This window comes from Gopherus evgoodei, chromosome 8 (genome assembly GCF_007399415.2).
Source record: "Gopherus evgoodei ecotype Sinaloan lineage chromosome 8, rGopEvg1_v1.p, whole genome shotgun sequence".
Taxonomy (NCBI): Eukaryota; Metazoa; Chordata; order Testudines; family Testudinidae; genus Gopherus; species Gopherus evgoodei.
In genome coordinates, this window is record NC_044329.1 from 24,322,682 (window position 1) to 24,348,757 (window position 26,076).

At 40.4% G+C, this 26,076-nt stretch overlaps 1 long non-coding RNA gene across 1 annotated transcript in view; it reads right to left on the reverse strand.

The window, feature by feature from the left end:
* The window catches only part of LOC115656678, a 35,109-nt gene extending 10,466 nt beyond the window's left edge, over positions 1-24,643 (reverse strand). Inside the window, exons 1-3 of the long non-coding RNA XR_004001723.1 lie at positions 24,557-24,643; positions 23,097-23,282; positions 4,190-4,270 (exon numbers count right to left, since the gene is read on the reverse strand). This is a non-coding gene — a long non-coding RNA (uncharacterized LOC115656678). The remainder of the gene's footprint in view (positions 1-4,189; positions 4,271-23,096; positions 23,283-24,556) is intronic.
* Between the last annotated feature and the right edge of the window lie 1,433 nt (positions 24,644-26,076).

Genomic DNA, 26,076 nt, shown 5'->3' on the forward strand with positions numbered 1-26,076 from the left:
TAAAATACTAATCAGATAAAATTAATAACCACACGCCCACTGGGTATGCTTTTAAGACATGTGACTTTTTCCTTTGAAGAAAAAGAGTATAAGAGTCAAGAAAAGTAAATTACTGTGGCTGGGATTCCTTAATTAACACTTGAAGAAACAATGCTGCTAGACAGAATAGCCAAAACTGTGCTCCATGGGCTCAAGTAGGACTGTGAACCAGAGGGATCTCAAGACAACCAAGGCCTTGGCTCAAGGGAATCCAAGACAAATCAAAGGGCTAAGAAGAACAGACCTGGAGTGAAGAAACAGTCTATAAAATTGGTAACCACCTTCTCTGTTTGCCAACCAGTAACTGCGTGAGGCTAGCGAAGGCCTGTTGTGTGTGTTTGTGAAAGGGACTCATTAAGAGGTATGTATAGCTCTTACTGTCTAACGAGGTGTTATATGCTTGATATAACCCTTTACTCCTTGTGTAATTCCTTCTCAATAAACTGCTGTGCATTGAACATAAATACTGTGGACCATTTTCACTGGTATGACAGTAATCTGCTTCACTAGGAGCCAGTAAAGATCCATTTCAGGGGGTAGTAGGTGCGCCTGTTGTCAACATACCTCTTCCATGTTGCCCGAGGCAGCTCAGCAGGCATCAAGTGAAAAAACTGTCCATTAAGCAGACTTCTTAAGGGAAGGGAAATCCTTATTATCAAGGGGAGGGAATCTTGGATAAGAGAGTATGAGAGGACTCAACTTTGACATCCTCTTTAAAGTCAAGGTGAATACTCGAATAAAAATAAGGTGGATTAATTCTTCAATGTAGAAGGTGTTTTCATAGAACTCTACGGTGTTTGCAATGCTACATGTTCAGCAGAAGAAAGAATTAAACCCTCTAGGAATGGGAAATTGATAGCTCCAATAGTCAAAGAGCTAACCTTAGTTTCTGTATGTTTATTACTTTCATACCTGGTCAAAATGATTTATGATCCAATCTCCATATTTTATTTTGTCTTACACATCTTTCACTAATATGACTGACCATAATTCCCTGCAGTCATTCTAATAATAAAATAAGTCTGTTAATATGATTTTTTCCATAGACCATTTAATTATCATTATATCTAGATAACAAATTATTTGTTACATAAGCAGAAGAAAAACCTGCTCTGTTTATAACCGAATTGTTTAGGTATGGTTAGAGGTGTCTTATTATATTTCTATTACACCAATTGACCCATTTTGACTTCAGATCTTCTGGATGAAAATGAGCTTCGAGTCATACCTCAATACTAGAGCTTTGTACTATGTATATAGATCACAATATAGACTGGTCAGGACGGGTCACCTTTATGAAGATCAGTTTTAATTATTGCAACATAATAAATATACACATGAAAGTAAAGTGATTCATAGTGTTGAATATGTAGGGTGAATCCCAGGTCCCACTGAAGTCAATGACAAAACTCCCACTGACTTCAATGGGACCAGGAATTCACCTGTAGCCTTTAGATTTCAATATTAGTTTTATACAATGCAAATGAAAACAACTTACTGTAAGTTTGCACGTGTACAGTAAAACTCTAGCAGGGTCTGATCCTGAAACATTTGTACACTTAAACCACCTGTTCAGATCCTTGGCTGATTAGTTTTGCACTCACGATTGAGCACAGAATTTGTATGACTTGCTTCTTTTTGCTTGATATTTTAGGAAGCATTACTTTTTCTTATATAACTTCCTGGAATATTTGTTAAATGGCAACAATAAAAAACAGATATGTGTCTGTCTAGATAGTTACATGGTCCCCCATCGCCTGGATTGCCTGATGAGGTAAGAAGTATTACTGTCCCTGTTTTACAGATGGGAAGCTGAGGCAGGGAAGCTGGACACTTCAAAGTAGGTTAAAGAAGATAAACACCCAAACATGGCTGAACTTCCTTTGGCTCCTTTAAAAAATCCATCCAGAGAAATTAAGTGACTCACCCAATGCCATATACAAGGGGTGTAGAAGAGCCAGCAATCAAACCCAGGTCGTTTGAATTCCAGTCCAGTTCCTTAACCACAAGACCACTCTTGTGAACACACTATAACCCTTCTAATTCATAGTATGTATTATCTGAATTGCTTATGAATCAGCCCTACTTACTCTTTCCTGAGAGCGGTGCAAGCAAGGATTGTAGTCTATGCCACTGCATTAGTTGCAGCACACAGCAGTTACGGCAGCCCTTGACTACAATGGCTTGCATACTAAATGTGTGTTTGGGAACACAGTTATATGTCTGTCTTTGTGATTTCTTAAAAGGGAGTATTGAGAAGTCGAGATGGGGTGGGGAAGGGAGAAGAAAATAGTAAGGTCAAGCAGTTTCCTTTAACAGATCCTAATGAAAATCCCCATAATCCTATCAATTCTGTGCTTTTAAACCATACTTTGGGTGAAAAGAGAGTTTCCATTTGCATTAACAATAAAACCATGTAGCATTACATGCTCTTACCTTTCGCAAAGTGTTTGAAAAGGCTATCAAATCACTAAGAGTGGGGGAAAGGCCATTAATAACCCCAATTTCTGGTTTGTAGCAAGTTCTGTTTTATGCAGGAGGTTGTTGAACCTAGTAAAAGTACAGAACTCTCAATATTTTTGTAGGCTGTAAAATAAATATTCTTGCTGCAGGTGGTAATCCTTTCTTTTCAGATTTTCATTTCACATGCTTGTCCAGGCAACGTGAGCTTTAACTCATCAGTAGCATTTACTTGTGGCTATGGAAACCTTTTGGCTTTCATACACACAGCTCTCTACAGCCTTTGAGATAGAAGTGCTGCTGACCTGCTTACGAAACCTATATAAGCGAGAATTAGGCAGCATAATTATGGTTTAAATCATGCCTCTTGAACAAGAGACACAGTTGCGATGTGTAGCTGCTTTTCACATTCAAGGACATGATTAAAAATCCATTGAAGTCAATGGAAACACTCCCATTGACTTCAGCAGGCTTTCGATGAGGCCCTAAGAGTCTTTATAACTTGCAAATTTCACAGGGCTCAACACTGTACTCTCTTCTCTTCAAAATCTGAGATCCTGGAAAAGCTTTGAGCTGAGATGGGCTGTGTTAGCAACAATGCACTTTCTTAGGTGGAATGCTGTTCAAGGCAGGGCCTGCATCTTTATGCATGTACATGCATATGAAGAGTCTACCACACTGTAGGAACCACCACAATAATAATAATAATAATGATAATATAAACATACATGTTTATATTTCTTTCTCAGAAAATGCAACCATTGTCATTACTAAAATGTCTACAAGAGATTAGCACCTGGATGAAGAACAACTGGATTGAACTGAACCCAAGTATGACTGAACTGAGGCAGGTGGAAGTGCTTCAAGAAGCTAGCCAAGACATTCAGTTCTCCCTTTATTAAAGGCATTTGCACTCTAATTGACAATGTAAAAGTCTTGGGGTTTTAGTGGGTCCATCACTAGTTCGGAGATACCCAGGTAGCAACAATGGCAGGAATTGCCTTCTGCTTCCTCCAGCTTGTCAGGACACTACACCTTTCATCTCAGATTTCACTGCAGTGATCTATGTACATGCTCCTCACCGCCAGGTTGAACTTTTGTATTTTGCTGTTCATGGAGCTGAAGATATAAGCAAGACAGTAAATACAACTGGTATAGAATGCTGCAGCCCATTTCCATAGCAAGGAAAACCACCAATGACACATCATATCAGTACCCCACTGGCTCCCTATTTGCTTCTGGGGCTTATTTTAGTCTTGATATTAATCTTTAAGGCCCTCAATGGCTTGAGGTCTGGTTACATCTGAGATTGCCCTTCTATCTGTGGCCCACCAGCCTTGCTCTTCTGGAAAAAGACTGCTAACAGCATCCACTGTGAAGCTCTCAAAAGCTGGAGATAACAGATTCTTGATTAAGGATTCTTGACAATAAAACAACTTATTAGAGAAAACAAAGGCAGATTCCCGTAGCTGACCACTTTCAGAGCACATTGCAAGACCTATTTTTGTAAAAGTCTTTTTGCAATAACCAAAAGGTACCAAAATAAAATAACACTGTCCATAAAAGAGTAAACAAAATGTTTCTCCTGAGAAGCCAGGAAAAGGACAAAGGTCACTGTGGATAATTATGGGATTCTTACCATATTTGGTGCATAGAAATCATGGGGATATATACTCCTGATATAACTTACAGAGATTGTATTACATAGGGGCATCCTGGCAAAGTCTGTGATCCAGCCAATGATCTCCTTAGCTTTCCATTCCATACAAGCCTATAGGAAAGAGAACAGGAAAAAAGTTAGCCATTCTCAGAATCCCAGGGCAAACAATCTAAACTTCTGTGATGAAAATGTCTCTCTGGCTCTAAGGGCAAACATGAGTTTGTATATAACACTGCTCTACAGTCAAAATGCTTTTGAAATAAATGTACTCCAACTTTACTAATTCTGGGTCACTGAGAATGAAAACAATGCTTAAAATTGTTGATTGGCTCTAGTTTTCAAGATATGCTATTGGGTCAGTATATACGATCCTTGACTTGGCAATGGCAGAGGATAAGTGAGTTATAAAGGGAAGGGATCTCAATTTAAACCAGAAATGACTAAAATACATCTTTGACTGGATCTATGAATAAATCTATGACTGGGTTTGGACAGTACTTGCTTTTGAGGCAAAACAATGAATGATGCAATCTGAAGCTGGTATTGCGTCATACATGATATGAATTGCATCATGTTATTCCTAGACGTCATGGATGATGCAATCATAACGAAGCTTACATCACTCTGCTGAACAAATTGCCCTATATCAGCTCTAGAAATCATACTGTGTCGTGCTCTCTTATTTGTCAGTGTTTGATTTTGCAAAGGGACACATTTCTGTTTAGCCAAAGTGAGCAGAGATGCCTCGTACTTGTGTGAACAGTGCAGATAACTTCTGCTATGTTTGTGGTGAAGTGACTTTTGCATCACAAAAGCGCAGTCTAACCACTATGGTTAAGAAAGCCTATCACCTTTCTTTTGGCTGCAAAATTGGAGATCAGGACAAGAAGTGGGCCCCACACATATGCTGCAACCCTTGTGCAACAAATCTTCGCCAGTGGTTGAACAGGAAAAGGAAATCTATGCCTTTTGCAGTGCCAATGATTTGGAGAGAGCCAACAGATCATACCAGCAATTGTTACTTCTGCATGGTGCCTCCAGTTGGGAAAGGTGTGTCAAAGAAGAAAAAGTGGACTGTGCATTATCCAAACATTCCATCAGCTATACGCCCAGTACCCCACAGAGAAGGACTGCCGCTTCCTGATGCACCAGAATCATTCTCACTTGAGTCAGATGAGGAAGAGGATGAAACTTCTGGTCCTGAACCATCAATGTCACAGGACCCACATTTTCTCCCATCCTCCTCCTCTGAACCACACCTCATAACACAAGGTGAACTGAATGACCTTGTCAAGGATTTGGAACTACCCAAGAGTAAGGCAGAGCTGTTGGGCTCCAGACTACAGCAGTGGAATCTCCTGGCAGGCTATCAGGGCAAATGGAGTCCATCAATGCTTGCAGACTGTTACTGGACAGTGACAAGAGATGCTCCATTTAATGAATAAAAAAGACAAGACAAGAAGCGCCGAGTAGACACTGAATAGGACTAAACTATGTACATAATAGTTTTTTGCCTTTTGTTTCATAATAAATTTTATTTATAGAACCCTTTTTCTGATTTTTAAAGTGTTGCATAAACAGGACAGGTGAAATATCATGTAAAGCAACCATAAACACATGAAAAGACCTAGGTTTACAATTTATGATTAAAATTCTACTATCTACACAATAGACATAGACATAAAATGTAGAAACTTAAATATCTTAGAAACAGTAGCCAATCAGTTGTTTTAATTGTCATATTTGAATTCAGCACATCAAAATACATAATAAATATCACATTTTATCTCTGAAGCAGACGACTTCTCAAAAATTGTAGACCAGTGTAATTTCCTATTAAAGCTCCTAGTGGATTACAACATGCACAGTTATTTATTACCTTCCACTTTTCAAACTAGCTAAAGGGGTGGTACATGACTCTGGGCCCAATCCTACATTTTTGTAATGCAGGTAAAATTTCCATTGATTACAGATGGAATTTTGCCTGAGCAAAGATGGAAGAGTCAGGTTGTTTCATAAGAATTTATGTGCTTTAGAGTGAGAAGAGATTGTGTGTGTGTCACTCTAGGTTTACACCAAGCTATTTTTTAGTTGCCTTTTTGGAGCACTTTGTGCTCCAAAAATACAATGTATTTTTTCCTATATTGGCCTGAGGTGAGTGTCAGGGGTATTGATGCTTTTTTTGCTGAGAAGTAAAATAAAGAACTTTTAATAAATACTTACAACTTCTTCAGAGTGAAAAACTCTACAACTAAAAGCTACTCGTTGTACAGAACATAGAACAAACCAAGTCCCTGCACTCAGGGACTTGCAATAATTGAACCTGACCAATAAAAAGACTCCCATTAAATTTAAAGGCCCCCTACTTCTACAAATGGAGCTGCAAATCTCTGTACTTATGTATAAACCTATAGACTCAATAAGGCTCTGAAAAAGCAAAAGGGACCATATCATACTATATTATTTACTATAGAGAGAGAAAAAAAGCTAACCCATTAGATACCAACCAAATACAAGTCATACAACATTTCAGGAGAACCACAAAATGGAGAAGTGCCAACCTTGCTGAGCAACCAATAGAGTTCTTCAAGCCATTAGCCAGTGGTGAGAAACTTGCTTATGCATGGCAGGAAATAGGGCTATAAACCCCACTACATTTATTTCAGTATCTCCTTTAATATCACTGCTCATTACAAATGTCCCAGCTGGGCTTCTCATGGGCACAGAGATCCACACTAGTGGATCACAGAACAGGATCAAGGCTTAATGCAGGAAGAGTTTTCCCTTTATAACCAGATTGTTCCTCTGCCACCACTATGGTTTGTGAAACCATAAATATTGCTTTTATCGTAGAGAACTATGATGCCACAGATAGTGGGTTTAGCATCAGAGTGCAACTCTAGATGTCAGCGCAATATACCTTAAAATCACATCAGCGTTATTAACTCTGAGGGTCCAATGGGTCTTGTGAGTAGAAGACATGAGGTTACGAGAGGGTGACCATATTTCCCTATGCTGAATATGGGACACCTGGTAACATTACTCATATTCAAGTGAGTTCAAGAGCAATCAATTACAACTATGCAGTCCAAATGTTCAAATTAACATCAAGTTGTCTGAGCCACTCTTAAAAAGAAATACTGCATAGTTGGATTCTTTTGATTTACCTTCTTATCTTTAAGGTTCACACAGGGAGAGATGACACACCCACACTCCCATCCACCTCCCTCACATGGGCTGGGAGTGTGATAACCGACCCAACCCAACCCTCCCTGCCTGGCGCTGCCCTCGGGACAGACCCGCCTCTCCTAGTACCTGGTGCCACGTCTTCCCAAGGCAACACGTGGGGGGGTGCACGCAAAGTCACGTGCCCCCATCCCCAGATTGCTGCAGGGTTCACACCAGAATGTAGCTAGTAGCCTTTCAGCATGGTAAAGGAGGGATGGGAGCAGCTTCCAGCCATGTCGGGGGAGGAAGAAGGGGAGGGATGTCCTGGCCCATGTCTTTGCAGAGCTCATCCCTTCTTCCCCCATGGCTGGAAGCAGCTTGTCTCTTCCTGCCCACACAGTGTTAAAAGGCAGCTAACACCTCCAGGCTGCTGCTGGCCACTGACATAACCCAGCCACCTCCTGCCCCTGGCTACAGCGTGGGCAGGAAGGGGTTAAGGCCTAAGGATGCATTGTGCCTCAGGACCCAGGGAACCTGACTACAGGGGCTTCAGCAAATCTGGCTAGAAAGGTGACTCAGCGGGGGAGGGTGCCTGGGGATGGACCTGCCCCACGCTTGCTGGATGCAAGACCCAGGGTGGTGTGGGAGAAAGAGGGTGCTAAGCTCCTGCCCCAGGGCTGCTGTAGCGCCTCCAGGATTGGGATGTGAACAGGCTGGAAATTGCTTCCCCCTGCCACTCCAGAGCTTAGCTGAGGGGTGGAGAGGCTTCCCCATGGTTCCTCCCAGCCAGCGCTCTGGGTCAGAGGGTCTTAGGGTTTACTGGGGCACCGGCCCAGCCAGAGGAAGGAAGGAGCCTGCAGGTCAGGTTGTTGGTGAGCTGAGTGCTCCGACAGGTGTGGGGGGGGGGCGCTGATTCTCTGCACAGCGCTGGAAGGATTATGGAGCAGTGGGGCTGGGGTGTGTGTGTGAAGAGGAAGGGGAGCACAGGGCAGCAGAGGTGATATGGAACTGGCTGCCGCCTGGTGCCTACCCGCACTCACCAGCCACCACAACTCGCAGTGTGCAGCCAGTGCCAGCTGGAAACAGAATGAGGCCTGCTGCAGCTTTGCCTCGCCACCAGCCTTGCACACCCACCCCTATCGCTAGCTACTGGACACCCCATACACACACTCACTACTCATGGGCTGGCGCCTGGCAAGCAGGGATCCGGCCAGCAGCAGGACCCACAAGTACTGATTGGGATCGCGGGGTGGGAGACAGCAAATATGAGACAGTTTGCCTGTTTTTAAGAAAAGTCAGGACATCTGCAGGGGGGGCTTAAATATGAGACTGTCCCTTTAAAAACAGGACATCTGGTAGGTTATGACAACATTTGAAAAGGAACAGAAAGTTATGTGTGGCAACACAAATTGTTACATTCACTTAGGAAAATTAGAAGAAACATAAAATGATCCTTCTAGAAAGCTACTACTCTGCAGTGTAACACTAACACACACACACAAAAGCAGAACAAATAGCAAGCTGCTGCCTAAGGCAAAGACACAACTCTACCCACTTTGCTCCTAGCTGGCTCTTTGCAGACTGCACATTGAGGACCCTGATCACATGGCTTCCCTCAAAGAATACAGACCTACAATTTAAAGGGATAAGTATAATTTTACTACAATTTTCAATACACCATATAAATGTGTAACTAAGTATGTAGATAATGTCAGACAACCAGCCAACACAAATGTGGCCTGTGATCAGGTGGAAAGACAAATACAGCAGCACACAACAAATGTTTTAACAGCCACAATACCAAAAATAGCATTTAAACAAAAGAGAGCACTCAGTGATACTTTTTAGTTCAAAGTGAAGGTGAAACCACTTGCCTTCATTCAAGTTATTACTCAGAAAAAAAATAAAGGAAACTTAGAAAATAAAGATCCAGTTTGCCAAGTCTACTAGGCTTTGTGATTAAATCCAGAATACCGATGCACACCTATCTGGGTAGCATTTGTAAGGAGTCCACTTCAAACAAACAAACACTCTACTCACATCACTGCAGTCTGTAAACTTGCTGCTTTTCTCAACCACATAACACAGAGTGGAAGGAAACTTCCACTTACAAACCAGGAAGTAAGAGGGGGTGGAATATGGCTCCAAACCATAATACTCCAGGTAATTTAGTTAACCCTTTTACTGCAGTAGCTGCCCTGATTTCCCCTACTGTATCAAACTGCTGGTACCCGGTAGTGTTGTCATGGTACAATTCCCCACTCTGAACCTTAACGTTCAAAAGATGGGGTACCAGCATGAATTCTTCTAAGCTCAATTACCAGCTTAGTACCCGTAGCGCTGCCACCAACCAGGAATTCCAGTGCCTGGTACACTCTGGTCCCCCCAAAACCTTGCCCGGGGACCCCCCAAGACCCAGACCCTCTGGACCTTAACACAAGGAAAGTAAACCCTTTCCTTCACTGTTGCCTTTCCCAGCCTTCCCCTCCCTGGGTTAACCTGAGAGATCACTATGATTCAAACTCCTTGAATCCTGAAACAGAGAGGAAAATGCACCTTCCCGCCTCCTTCTCTCTTCCCTTCCCAGATTCTCCCTGAGAGAGACTGTAATCCTAACACAGAGAGAATTTATCCTCTCTCTTCCCCCTCCCTCCTTTCTCCCCACCAATTCCCTGGTGAATCCAGACCCAGTCCCCTGGGGTCTCACCAGAATAAAAAAAACAATTAGGTTCTTAAACAAGAAAAGCTTTTAATTAAAGAAAGAAAAAAACAGTAAAAATTATCTTTGTAAATTTAAAAAAATGGAATAGGTATAGGATCTTTCAGCTATAGATACTGGGAACACCCTCCCAGCCTAAGTATACAAGTACAAATTAAAATCTTTTCAGCAAAATACCAATTTGAACTTCTTCCAACCAAATACACAATTGCAAATAAAGAAAACAACCATAAGCCTAACTCGCTTTATCTACCTAGTACTCACTAGTCTGAACTTATAAGAGCCTGTATTGGAGAGATTGGAGAGAAACCTGGTTGCACGCCTGAGCCCCCAGAGTAAACAACCACCAAAACTAACAGCACAGCACAAAAACTTCCCTCCCTCAAGATTTGAAAGTATCCTGTCCTCTGATTGGTCCTCTGGTCAGGCGACAGCCAGGCTTACTGAACTTGTTAACTCTTTACAGTCAAAGAGATATAAAGTACTTCTGTGCTATTAACTTTTCTTATCTGTTTATGACAAGTGTCTATAGCAAATGTTATGTTCTAAGTACAGGACATGGAGCTATGGATGCCTGGATTCTAATCCTAGCAGTGACTTCCTTTATGCAGTTGGACAAGATATTTAATACACATTCTGTTTCATTTTTCCCAGTTGTAAAATGGGGACAATACACAAAGCATCCACCTCACAGGACTGAAGATTGTATAAGATTTGTAAAGCACTTTGAAAAACTCCAAAATACTATTAAAGCATTGTTACAATAGAGAACTCCATTTAGTCATTAAGGCCCAGTTCCTCAAAGCACAGTTTATGGCAGATTTTTATATATTTTGCTTAAAGTATATCCCTTAAGTGCTGAATTTCCTGGCTTTAATAGGTCAAAATCAGACTCATGCTGTGAGTTACAAGCAGGGTTGTGGAATGTTTTGGGGCAGAGTTTAGCCAAAATAATAGCGTGTCACCATTATAGAAGTTGAATCCCATTATAGAAGAGTTTGCACACAGAGAAACATTCCATTTGTTATGTCAGATTGGTACAGCAAGGTACTAAATATGGTGTTTTGTGTTAACTGTATTAATAGCATGTGATGAACTCTCTTAACCCCTCTGAGCAAGTGCATTTATCAGTGCTGTAGTAAGACCTGTAAAGCAAATTATAAGTAACTCTTGTTTTATACCTATTGGTAGATTACATGATATTGCTGCCAAACAAGCCTCACAAGCTGCCATACCAGCTGGAGATACTTCTGTTTAGTATAATATAAGAGTGATTCTGAACAGCTTTTATAGTTATGACTAATTCAGTGTAGCTTCATTGTAAATTAAAGAATTGGGACAGCCAATAGTACAGTTATTAAATGAATGAAATGGCTGTGGGAATGTCAAAATTTCTCCCTCAGCCTGCATTTAAAAAGACAATCTGAGGTCTCCTGTCAGAAATAAAGCCAATAATATATTACATTCAAACATGGCTGTTTTGGTATTCTTGCAGGATGAACACGAGCAAAACAAAACAGTAAAACCTTCGAACAAGACATCATGATGTATATTTTAATGTATTTTAAAACACACCCTTTGTTACTTCTCCAGGCATTTGTACTATGACTAAAGAAATCAAAATGTAGTTGATTTCAGTTAACTTGACAAAAGAACTAACTCTGCAGATAAATAAAATGCCCCCCATCAAGCCAAAATCTGTCCAAACAGATGGACTTTGCAATGAGATTGAAGGTCAAGAGGTTCTGGTGCTGTTTGTACAGATTTTGTCACTAATTGCCATAGTTTATAACCCTTCTTAGGTACTACTCTGTAACAAGACTGCACATAGCTTATAAGGAATGGAACCTGTAGCAGAGTATCTAGCCAGGAAAACTGAAAACATAATTATCTCCTCTTATATAAAATATTTTATTGATCCTCATTGGAACAGGGTTAATAAGAAGGTTTAGCTCACCTGTGTGCTGTTTCAACTTTGCCTGCAATTATAAAAACATCATTTAGGAGCCATGGGCAGAGGCATGTTGCAAAGAGTTTATTTTTTCTCTTATCCTTTTCCTTCTAGAGGTTTTGTCTCAGAGACTGAAAGAACAGGAGGTGTTTCCTTGGGACTTGCTGCCTGTGGGCTGGGGGGATGTGGGAATTGATTTAGGCTGGTTAGATCTCCAAGAGAGTTTCCTGTCTGTTTAGAACTCTCTCCTGTTATTTCATTAAATGTTCAAGTATTATTTATGGTGCAACACTTCTGTGAGGTTTAAAGGCCTATTATGTGTGACATGTTATTTTGCACAAACACACACTTCTGTATGGAATACTCTTGGCTTAGGACCGCTTAATAAACAACCAAACCATAGAAATATAGGAAGGAAAATCAAATCTGAGCCCTGTTGAAATTCAGTGGAGGAGGGGAGGTTGGATTTAAATTCCCAAATTTTAATCCCAGGTCAGATCCCTTACTGGGTAGGGTCTGCTTTCAACTTCTGTATCAGATGAGGCCTGACAATGGTTCTTATGAGATTTCAGCCAAGATGATAGAATTTTGTGAGACTGAAACCCTCAGCTCCCTACTTTGTACTGAACATTCTACCCCAAACATAATCCTGATACAACCATCACCACTTTGATTTATTTCTACTAGCACTATTGAAGGCTTCATTTCTGTTCTTTGTTACTCTGGTGTCAATCTCAAATAACTCCATTAAAATCAATGGAGTTACTCCACATTTAAAACAGCATAACTTCAAAGAGGTTCCTGTGCACAGAGTGTAACTGAGAGCAGAATTTGGCTCTAAATCTGGTAGATGCACATTTTCATGTATCCCCTTTAGCAACGGCTGAGCCTTATCTGCTTTTTGTTCTTTGCTTATATTTTTCCTGGCTTTTGTTTGTGTGTGTGTGTGTCTCTCTCTCTCATGGAGTCTTCCAAAGTTTCTGTTTGAATAAGCAGCACCAATATTTTGATACTTATCCAAGTTACCTGAATGTCTTGTTCTCAGTGAAATTATGTGATTGCTCTTATTTTATTCCAGCTAATTCATTTATCTCTTCTTTAATCTCTCTCTCTCCCCCCACTCCATCCCCTTTTTAGGGCCATTTACTCACTGCATACAGAACAAATCCCTAAACCTTTAAAAAATACTCTACCTTTTCTGATCAATTCATATTAGGTAAGAGAGAAAAATCAAAATAGATTGTAATCAACTGAGACCACTCTCTCCCAGGGATTTGGAACTCCATTTATTGACCCAAACCTTTAATCTGGTCTGCCAGACATGGAAGCAAACAATCCCCAACCAGCTTCCCTTTAACACCTGAAAGGAACCTTCCCTCTACTCACTATTTCCTTTTTAAGCAACCCATCACCAGCTTTGCCACAAGAATCCCAAGGATCTCCCATCCTTAACGTAGATGTGGTTGGAGATGGGGAGGAGTGTAGGGCGCATTGTAGGACAGGCAAGGAACTTTGCAGAGGTGAGAGAAGTTCATTTTCTTCCTAACTGCATGAAGAACTTGCCTCTGTATAGCTATTGTGATAGCTGGGAAATGATGGGCTTAGGCCCTCCCCATCAGCCACTGAGCCCAGGTTACAAATGGTTTCTTGGGACTACAAATGAGAAAACAGGAATGCAAGTGAGGATCAAAGGTTAAAAATCAGTGATCCAGAAGAGGACACTGAACAGAGGATCCTGGAAAGCACCTGCTGCTCCTCAAAGGTCCTGTCGGTGTCTAGAAAACTTTTGAAACTATACATGGATTGTAACCTAGTGCTCCCAACTCCAACTGATTACCCCATGACCTTTTTCTAAAAAAATTCTGAAATTAAGCTTGATATAAATGTTGTGGAATCTTGCACACCAGCTCTCTACAAATGTACACACACATCCACTAGAACTCATAACAAGGGCTGATGCTATTTTAAAGAACCATTTTTCCCAGTAACATCAGTGCAAGTGTGCAATGAAGCAGAGATTCCTAGAAAAATGGAAAGCTATCTGTGATGCTTTAGCAAAATTAATTGTTTGTGTAGCAACATGCTTTAGCAAATCAGAAATTGGATACACTGAATGTATTAAGGATTAGTTGACTGAAAGAAAAGTAAGTCTGCTCTTGCCGGAAACTCTTTCATTTTAAGTCATTAGAGTTTGCAGACCCCAGACATATACTTCACCTTCTCCATAACTCTCCCTGGAAACAAGCATTTATGGCTGTGATGAATGTAGCCTCAATTTCTGTTTGTTGCAAAATTTCCTCCAGTAGAGTTATTATTCAGTTTTCAATACTTTTTTTTCTTCTGAACCGTTTGGCCTCCCCCACGGATTGATCACAAACAATTTGATACTCATATTTGGTTCCTGATTCTGAAATTCAAGCAGATCCCTGTTTGACTCATTTAATTGTTTCTATGATGTGAGGGCTCTGGTGAGCCTTTTAGGGAGACCTAACTCAGCTGTATCACACTGTGCTCAAACCCATATTAAAATATCCCAGTTGTAGCTAAGGTGTCAAGCTTGCGTTCTGCTAACATTCATGTGCATATAGTTCAGTCCCCCAAATGATCATGGATGGTGAAAACCAAAGGGACAAAATCACAAACTAAGTGAATTAATTTGAGCAAATACTCAATGAAAATTGATGCTTGTATTAGTCCAGCTGTTTAATAGATTTACTTGATGTGCATCCACAGGCACGAAACTGTGAAAATATAGCTCTAATTCTTTTAAGTTTAAACATTCTTGGGGCTGGTAAATTTTTCATTGTCAGGAAGACATCTTATAAGACAACGTGCAATTTCTAGTTTGCAGGGATAGTATGATTGACAGGAGTGAGTACAGGAATTTGAGATACGGTGACCAGATGTCCTGATTTTATAGGGACAATCCCGATTTTTCAGTCTTTTTCTTATATAGGTTCCTATTTACCCCCATCCCTGTCCCGATTTTTCACATTTCCTGTCTGGTCACCCTAATTTGAGACATAGTTGTGATGTCTGTTTAAAAATGTGAAATCCCTAAATCTCTCTCCATGTCCTCTTGCTGACAAATGAGACTCTATTTTGTTCAGCTAGGGCTGAAGCTATACCATTTAAGGTGATTTTGGGTGGAGGGAAGCAACTGTGTTTCTATCAGGGTTGACAACCCTCCAGGATTGTCCTGGAGTCTCCAGGAATCAAAGTTTAATCTTTAATTAAAGATTATGGCATGGGATGAAACCTCCAGGAATACATCCAGTCAAAATTGGCAACCATAATATCTTGATAAAAGCATCTGGTAGAATGTTCAAGCTTCTTCAGATCTCTGGGTGCCAAACTTTTGAGCAGAAATGCAAATGTCAACATACTCCCCCAATGAAACAAGCTAGAAAGCAATCTATCCCGAACATTCTCAGCAAGATACCATTTCCTGCAAAATCTGAGAGCTTCAAATATGGATCTAAGTCTTGAAATCCTCCCCTTCCCTGTAAAGTTTGGATATATTCAGATCTAAAATTTTGTTTCTTGAGGGCAAAATTAGTTCATGTCTATAGTTAACTCTTTCACAGATGGCACTTAAACTTCCAGTTTTATAAAAAAATAACAAGATAATCAATTCTCATTCTCTCTCTCTGTCTTTCCCATCTCCCTCACAAGAAATTTGTCCCTGATTCCAGCAGTGCTAAGAGAGAAGCAAGGGATGTTTTATGCCCAGTTTTGCCAATGAGAAACTTGTGCATTAACAGAGCTTGGAAAACCCATCTGGCAAGCAAGCTTGGGAGCCTACAAAGAGTTTAATTAAAGTCAATGGAAAGTTCTTTTTAAAAAGGTGGTGTTGAGGGAGTGGAGAATATTAAGCATTTTTTTTGTTCTGGTTTGATTTGCAGAATAAAACAACACAATCTCCAAGTACACAGAGACTGGCAGCTTTCAGGCATGCCTTCATCTCAAGCCCATACTGCCATTTGCCAATGAGTTCTCAAGATCTGTTGCTTTTTCGGAGGGACCTGAGAGAGAAAACCTCAGGATCTGCAGATCTTCTTCCCAAGTGAACAAAGTTGGGTGCAACCCTGCATTGTATAAAGCAAATAACTAAATAAATACCCAAATGATCCAGGACTGTTTCTTATTTCTTATGAAAGCCTAGACAGCCCATTTCAGATATCAGTGGGTATACATACAGCACAACCAAATTAAAACCAGGAGAGGCAGGTTTCCTCTCTAAATCATTACAAATAGCTGATGGAAAGGGTGTGTGATAATTATGAATAATCAAGTAATGGAATCACATTCTCTGTGTTACTTCATGTGAACAATTTTCAGCTTGCTACAAGTCATTTGAAATGTCTTTATATATGATCCATTTTTATTCTCCCTGGACCTGAATTGGGAGATTATTTCACTCTCTGATGCAACGATAATTTGTAACACAACATACAATCATTTTTCACATCATGCCAGCCTTCCCAACCTACACTTCATATTTCACACACCTACTCATGCTGCCCCATCTTTCCAAGCCCCCCTCTTTTGAGTGAAACACTGAGAATCTGAAATCTGTGCCTTAGAAATGTGCACAAGAACATGTTCCTTGGCAGTGTGACTCTCTCCAGTGTTTTAGCCTCATTAGTAGGCAAGGCAGATGCCCAGCTACCAATGCTGTCTGCAGCATATGTATTTTTATATAACACCTCATTATTTATATATATAAAAAGGCTCACCTTGGGAACAGGGCATTAATTATTGGTTGAACAATAGTAAGTAAGATTCTCCTGTACTTACAAGTGCCTTGTTTATTTTAAGCTTACTGTATGGTTTTCTTTTTTAATTTTGTCATGAATTATGCTCACTTAGAAGAAAATAAACCCCCTTTGGGACCTTTCCCCCTGAATGCAGTGCATATTCCAAAATGTCAAGCCTCTTACAATGTAGCAGATGACAGTTTGCATACTTTAATCAAGCTAGAAAGTTTTAATTATACTGCTGAAGTCATCCCATTAACATTTATTTTCTTTAATAAGAACTTGGTGTGGGAGATTTAAAAGAAAAATAAAGGTATTGCCTGGAGTTCATAGAAAAGGAAGAGGAGGGCTCTTCTTATCTTAGCATCTTAAACACTATCAAATCTGAACATGATCGCTATGAAACAAAGATATAATTTGTTTTCCTAAATGGTAAAGAGGAGAAAATCATGTGCTTCCTAGTGTTAATTATAATCCATTTGGACATTGTAACTGCTCTAACATTAGTAGGACCTTTAAATATAATTCTCCTCCCTTCCCATTTCCCCTTCTCTTGTTTGCTGGCATTCAGTACTGGGAATGAGTGGCCCCATGCAGTTGGGAACAGTGCACCTGAACAAAAACAGTTGTATGAACAGCATGCTTGCTTGGCCTATTTAAGCTCACCTTGAACAATGACAAGGTGGGGGATTTTAGTATGGGAACTGGAGCATCAAATCAGAGGCCTCCTCAGATGCTTGCTTTGGGAAAGAAAGAGAACATTACAAAATGATTTCACTTTGTAGTTCCTCTTGGTCTTTGAAACAGATTCAAAAAAAGAGAGCAGAAGGGCTTGTCTCATCCGGTTCAGATAGAGATTTTTGCCCCAATTAAAGGGTAGCAAAACTTCTGAAAGAAATTTAATTTAGATTTAAATAAAATCTTGGTGTCACCATTTTACCTGTAACCTCAGATACTTTTGAAATATATGTCATGATATGAAACTATAAAGGCGACTAGTGTGTTTAAATGAGAACTTTTGCAACTGGGGCCCTGCCCACTTGTGGGCCTTATACTATAGATTGCTTAGTATTTTTTGTAAGAGTAGGCCAGTTAGCCCCAGTGTGCCATATTTCAAATCACGTACATTCTACCTCTGTAAAATTTCTTCTGCAGGCTGAGTCAGATACATTATTTTTCACTCTCCATCTTGAAAGCATTATTTGTGTAATGCTACTGAAAAAAGATAACTGTTATATCTCTGCCCTAGTGGTGGCAAGGGAGAGTGAAATGATTCCTAGATAATCTATGAAGTGTTTTGTGTTCTTGTATGAAATGTGCTATATAAATATTGTTAAATGTATATCACAAAGTGAATGGTTCAGTTTCATTGCGGTATGAACTACAGGATAGATAAGAAGATCATACGGTTAAGGACTGGGCTTGAGTTCCCAGATTGGCTCAGCTGCAGCATCGCTGAGTGACCTTGGGTGTCTCCAGGCACCTAAAGAGATGGACAGGTGCCTAGTGGGATTTTCAGATGTGCTGGAAATTAGATGCCTAACCTACTTAGGTGGTTTTGAAAATCCCACTAGATATCCATCTGCATCTTTAGTCACTTAAACACCTTTGAAAATCTGGCCCATACAGCCTAATGCAAAACCCATTGGAGTCAATGGAGAGACTCAACAGACTTCAGAATCAGGCCCTTTGTTTGTCTGTACTTGATCCACAAAAGTGCTTAGGTACTGAACTGCTTGTTAGGCACTGACAGTCTCAAAATCACCACTCTGCTGCCACCTAACTCTGTAGGTCTCTAAAGTCCCGTAGGTGCCTATCCTCAAGTAGGCATGCACAAAGCCATCTAAGTCATGGTGCCACCCTACAGCTAATGACCAGCTCAGAGCCTTCACCCACACCTAAGGTCAGACAAGGTTCTCAAATGAGGCATTCCCCCATTTACCTCTCTGCTGCAGCCAGATCCCATAAGCATTCTCAGACCATTCACTCTGGATCAGGCCTTACACAAAAAACAGCCAGGGGAAGCAGGTTAGGAAAAGCATGGGGAAACAGGTTAGGAAAAGCATGTGGTATGTAATACCCAATAGCACAGTGGTTACGGCACTCACCTGGGAAGTGAAAGACCCAGATTAAAGTGTCTGCGGCGTCTGACTTGAACCCAAGTCTCTCCCCCTCTTAGGAAAGGGCCCTAGCCATCATCCTATAGCATATTCTGGGGTATTGCTCAATCTTCTCCATGGGAGCTGTTTAACTTTGTATAAATAATTAAATATTCATGAGGGTGGAGAGATTGATTCCATCCCCTTGTGGTTAGGGCACTAATCTGGCATGTGGGGGAGTCAGGTGCTAATCCTGCTCTAATGCCTGTTAGAAGTGCTCAGATACTACAGAGAAGAGGGCCATACAAATACCTAGATACGTTTGTTGACCTCTTTAAAATTTAAACTGTGTAACCTAATACTGCATTTTATGTATTCATTTATTGATTGCATTGAGTTAGTTATAACTTTGCTTGATTTATTTTTTAAGAATAAGAGAGGGAAACACTCTTTTTTATGTTTGAACCAAGACAAATTGTTCTCAGCATTTCAGAACATCAAGAATTTTAACCAGAACACCATTTTAGATCTACAGACCCTCTCTGCCGGTTATTTGACAGGTGGGGTGGGTCTAATGCCCCATCTTCACATTCTCTTGCCTGCATCTTTTCGGGTGGTTTGCAATCCCAGGGGCACAATGAAGCAGCATAGTCCATTAGGCCACACATGGCTATTTTGTTGATTTTTGCATGGACCGTGCAAGGCAGGGGCCACTACAATCTAGTTCTTGGCCACTGGAGTTTGATTAGGACCAGATTCCCAGGGAAGTGTTGTTATAGGACTCCTGAACTCCGAAAGTCTCAGTGAGAACCTCAATTGTGTTTTTCATCTAGAAGAATTAAATTTTCTTAGCTAGATTCTCCTATTGAGAACAACAGATCCTGGTAGAAGGAAAATAAGTTAGAAAATTGGGTTCAGTTATCTTTTTTTCTCTGTTTATGTTTCTAATATTTTGGCTTATACGCTTTAGCGCCATGTTGGAGTGATATTTCTGTTGAGTTTCCTCTTTCTTTTGATCATTTCCTAGATATCCACCTAGCTCCTACTTTCAGTAGTAGTTAACCAGCTATGTGATTAATTTTCTACTTTCCTTTACCATTATTGAATTTTTATCTGTTGCTTGATCTGAAATAATTTTGAAGGGTTTCCCCATTTCATTCTCTCTTATCTTGGTCTCAGGAAATTCTTCAAGAATAATCTTAGAATGTATAGTCTATAGAGGTTTGTTAACCTATTTGTATTTATTTTGGTGTGAACTGACATTAGTTAGGCCAGGAAGACTGCAGATCAGTTAGTCATTTCTCTTAACAAGCAAGAGATTTGAAGCAGAGATGTGCAAAAGAAATACTTAGCTATTTTTGTAATAGCTATGTGTCAGAAGGTCATGTGTTGTCCTAGCTGAACCTTACAAAGCAAACATTAACTGTTCAATAACTTGACTTATTACCTGGAAAAGCCTGCTTAGACTTGGCCCAGATTGCTATTTGGTCATCACTTGAGTCATAGCATAGAACAGAGGTGGGCAAACTACTATCCGCGGGCCGGACCTGGCCCCTCAGGGCTTTGGATCCAGCCCATGGGATTGCCCCCTGTGGTTCCATGGGCCCTGCACCACTCTCAGCAGCAGCTGGCCCAACATCCCTGCAGCCCCCAGACGCTTGCCTCCAGGCACCGCCCCCTGCAGCTCTCATTGGCAGGGAATGGGGAACCACGGCCAATGGGAGCTTCAGGGGAGGTACCAGGAGGCACAGCAAGGGCAGCACAAGCGGAGCCCTCTGTCTCCCCTCCCCCAGGGGCCGCTGTGCAACGTGGGGCTGGGACCAGGCATTCAGGGAGCCTTCCCTAGTCCTGCTGCATGCCACTGCCATCCCAGAGCTGGAACCTCTCCTGCACCCCATCCCCCCAACTCCTTGCCCTAACCCCCCTTCCTGCACTGCACACCCCTCCTGCACCCCAACTCCCTGCCCTAAGCGTTCTCATACACTCTGTACTCCTCCTGTACCCTAACCCCCTGACTGAGCCCCCTGCTGCACCCTGCACCCCTGTGCATCCCAACCTGCTGCCATGAGCCCCCTCCTGCAGTCTGCATCCCTCCTGCACCCCTGCCCTGAGCACCCTCCTGCACTCCACCCTTCCTTCTCCCCAACCCCCTGACCTCAGCCCCCTCATACACCCTGCATCCCTCCTCTGCCCCAATCCCTTGCCCTGAGCCCCTTCCAGAACACCACACCCCTTCCCACATCCCACATTCCCTCCCGCACCCCAACCCCCTGCCCCAGACCTGTATACAATTTCCCCACCCAGATGTGGCCTTCGGCCCAAAAAGTTTGCCCACCTCAGCATAGAATCATAGAGTGGTCATCTAGTCCAGTCACCTGTATTCAAAGCAGGAGTAAGTGTTATCTAGACCATCCCTGACAGGTGTTAGTCCAATGTGCTCTTAAAAATCTCCAATGATGGAGATTCCACCACCTCCCTAGGCAATCAGGAAGTTTTTCCTAATGTCCAACCTAAACCGCTCTTGCTGCAATTTAAGCCTATTGCTTCTTGTCCTATCCTAGGAGGTTAAGAAGAACAATTTTTCTCTATCCTCCTTGTAACAACCTTTTATGTACTTGAAAACTGTTATGTTCCCTCTCAGTCTTCTCTTCTCCAGACTAGGTCATGTTTTCTAGACCTTTAATCATTTCTGTTGCTCTTCTCTGGACTTCCTTCAAATTTCTCCACATTTTTCCTGAAATGTGGCATCCAGAACTGGACACAATACTCCAGTTGAGGCCTAATTAGTGTGGAGTAGAGTGGAAGAATTACTTCTCATGTCTTGCTTACAGTTCTCCTGCTAATACATCCCAGAATGATGTTTGCTTTTTTTGCAACAGTGTTACACTGTTGACTCATATTTAGCTTGTGATTTGCTATGACCCCCCATCCCTTTCCTCAGTACTCCTTCCTAGGCAGTCATTTCCCATTTTGTATGTGTGCAACTGACTGTTTCTTCCTAAGTGGAGTACTTTGAAGTTGTCTTTATTGAATTTCATCCTATTTACTTCAGACCATTTCTCCAGTTTGTCCAGATCATTTTGAAGTTTAATCCTATCCTCCAAAGTACTTGCAGCCCCTCCCAGCTTGGTATCGTCCGCAAACTTTATAAGTGAATTCTCTATGCCATTATGTAAATCATTGATGAAGATATTGAACAGAATCAGACACAGAATTGATCCCTGTGGAACCCCACTCATTATGCCCTTCCAACATGATTGTGAACCATTGATATTGGAATGATTTTCCAACCAGCTATGCACCCACCTTATAGTAGCTCCATCTAGGTTGTATTTCCCTAGTTTGTTTATGAGAAGGTCATATGAGACCATATCAAAGCCTTACTAAAGTCTAGATATACCACATCTACTACTTCCCCCATCCATAAGGCTTGTTACTCTGTCAAAGAAAGCTATCAGGTTGGCTTGACACGATTTGTTCTTGATAAATCCATGCTGACTATTATTTATCACCTTATTATTTTCTAGATGTTTGAAGGAGAAGAAAGCACAAAGATGCTACAAAGAAATAAAAGATAAAAAATACTGTTTAATTATGCTGCGGTCTCTCTCGTGCTTGCTTTTCAAATGGAGCCACCTCGCAGCTCAAACTTACTCAAGCAACTGGTACAATCTATGGCATGTATTGTGGCTGTTTAAGCAACAGCGTATTTACAGGTTTGCCCGTCTACAGCACAAGTATCCCCCCTAATATTTTCTTGACTAGCCAGTCAGCATAAATATTTTTTGCACATCAGCCACGGTCATTTCATAGAGAGCACAGTCCCTTCTCACTACTGCTAATTATCATAATAACTTCCTCCATACAAGCCAAGCCTTTGGGGCAAAGTGATCCCTCCTGACTCAGAGTCACTGACCTTTCCCTCCTGACTCGGAGTCACTGTTATATTGCCCAACCTTCTCTCAGTGAAAACTATCAAATTGTTTAGACTACAATGAAACCAGATCAGGAGGATCTATCTGTTGCAAGTACTTTGGAGCTTGTAGATTCTCTCTCTCACTCTTCAGTTTTTAGCTGTAAAACAGGGGAAAGAAGAACCTTACATGGTTTCATGCTATCATTAGATAACAGACAGCATTCATTTGCAATATAGCACTCACATGGAAAAGTTATTTGAGTTAGTAGACACTGAAAGACGCTGGACACAACATCAACAACATCATCTAAAGTGATTGCTTACCCATCTTCATTAACTCACGTTACGTGAATGAAAAAGAAGCACTTCCAGAGGTTGGGAAATGGTAGGAATGGTAAGTGGCCAATTTTCCTTTTTTAAAAGAATTGTGCCAAGTTACTTAGAGTTTTGTTAGAGTAACAGCATGTATTTAACTAAGTTAAATCCATGCTTCTTCAGCCAAGATGAGAACTACAGAAATAAAAAAAAATAAATAGGGGAAATTGTAATTGACATGTTAGATAAAAGCAATGTGGATAATGACACTTTAAAAGTTAGGACCTTATAAAGATGTCAGATTGAGAGATCTGAAGATTGAAATCTCTGTACATACACACTAGATTCAGCAACAGAAGCCTTAGTATAGGTTCCTCTAATTGTTCCACAAGTGCGTGGGTTTTACTCTGAAAATTGATTGTAAAATTAGCATTGTGAGGTTGAGTGTTCATTGACTCTCAGTGATTTACAACCCAATGTGCTTCCTTTCCAAATATACAAATATTTATTTCTAATTGCTAACTCTGCCTGGTTGGCCTCAAGTCTGAGAGTCATGCTAGATTCTTTCTGCTTCGTGTATTACCAGTAACACAGATGCTGTAATCCAAATTCTGCCCTCATCAATTGTGCAAACCCAACTTTATTTTCAATTACATTTTTGAGATGCAAAACCCAATGAGCAACTGGCACAACGATAACCAAGGAAAGGATTTAGTTTTACAAATGGAACTTAGTTAACAATTCTTTTAATGATGCATGAGCCAGAATAGACTATCTAAATACACACACACACACACAATGTGAAAGAAGGATCTGTTTCAATAGTCATTTTTCAGAGTAGAACCAGACTTTAATAAGGCCCACTTCTAGGGATGAGAGAGTAGTTCATGATTCCCTTTCACTCCATAGCCTTTTTTTTCCTGAGACTACCAAATTTGGTAACACTGAGTAATATAGGCATTTAGACTCCTGTTCACTGGTAACTGAATTGGGACAATCAGATGATTCCACCTAAGCCAACAAACTGCTAGAAGGTAATAATTCCTTTCCGCTGATGTGGGATAAAGCAAACTATTAGCCAATCTGTTAAAGCCTCTGTAACCTAATGCCACTCAGTTAAGTCATCTAGTTCTTTCCTATTATATAGAAATATAGAGTCAAATTTTCTACCCATGTTGTTGGGCAGCTATGCACTTCATTTGTGCATTTGCAAATGGTTAATTAGGCACATTTGCACACAATTACCAATATATGCAATAATTACACTTGTAAATTAAGGAAACAATTGCATTGTTTGCAAATCCTTGAAACATTTCCTGTTACCGCTACTCCATTTCTAAGGTTCATGTTTATAGCTCCAGATAATGTACTGAAATGAAAATAATCATTTATTGCATGGTAATGCAACGTCACCATACACTGTTCAGAATCTCTACTGTAGATAGCAAATGTCAAATTATTAAATTTACCCGTATCTTATGGAACTTGTGTCATGGTTCTGAACTTCTTCTCAGACTTAGTGTCCACAAGTATTCTTAAGAGATTAGGATAACCTTGAGGTAAAACAAAGCAGAAGTAATTTGTCGCAAGCAATACAACCACAGAGGGGATTATGTTGATAAAGGAATAGCTCTGGAACATGACAAATGCAAAATAAGTCAGGCAGTAATGCACTGCATGTTTAAGAACTGTTTATAAAATAGGTGTGCTTTGGGAAAAATCATTTCACATACAGCATGGCAGTGTTTGATATATTTCATAAACAGCAACATGCTGCTCCAGAAGCAATGTTGCTTATCAATTCCCCTCCCCCATCACTCTTCTTAAAGAATTATTAAGGACAATCAAAATCAATTTAAATAAACTATTTTTATATCTAAAACAGTATGTGTATGAAATTAATTTAAAGTCAATCAGTTCAAAATACATTTGAGAGTAAGTTATTGCAACCATATTTAAAGCGAGAGAAAACATTCTCTGGACATTACTTCAAATGGAGGAAAGGTAGTTATGACAACAATAAAAATAACTGAAGGTTAATAGCTGAAAAATATTCATCCAGTTATAGTAAATAATGACCAAATAACAGAAGATGAACAAGAACAGGATATATTTTTGTGCCCTAATCCACAGTGGAAGCTTACAAAATTCTACTTCTTTGCTGTAACCTGTCTGGATTCTTCTAGCTTTTTGTTTGACTTTTCTGGAATTTGGCATGGCAATGCACAGATGAGGTGCTAGACTTCTCCAAAGTAGAGTTAACTAGGCAAGACTTTATTCAAAACAACCCAATTTTATCATCCCTTTCAATTCCTCCTCAAGGTTCAGAAGAATTTTCAAGCAAATTCCATTCGTCTTACCTCCATGCACCATAGGCAGCTATGTTTCCAATGTTTTTAGTCTAGATACCTTCTGTCCTGTCAATTATTCTCATATATGACAAATCAGTGTCAGCTCAAAAGACTAGGAACTATCAGTCACTGTTAGTTTGTTAAAGAATTCCTTCACTGTGCATTCCTACTCAAATCCAGCAAACCTTAACAGTTATCTTTCTCTCAGGGGCTTGCTTCAGAAAGTATTTGTCCGTGCAGAACACTTATATGATACAGTTCAACTTTGATTTGTCTTTTGCAGAACTACACCCACTAATTCTTCACAGAGTTAACAGTGGAGGGAGAGATAAAAGATAGATAATGGGGAAAGATACATTTTTCAAATGATATTTGAAAAGTGATCTAAAGTAGACAATACAATAAAGTCCTTTAATTTTTTTTTTACAGTTATATGTACTCCATATACTGACAAAAATGGAAGAAAAGCAACATAATTCTCTCTACATTATTTAAAGGCTTTTCTATGGAACTCATCATTGTAGTATCTGAACATCTCACTAACCTCAGTTAATTGAAACTCATAATTTCTTACCTCACAGGGATGTTGTTAACAATTATAACTGTTATGCAGATGGAAAAATGAGGCACAATGGCCC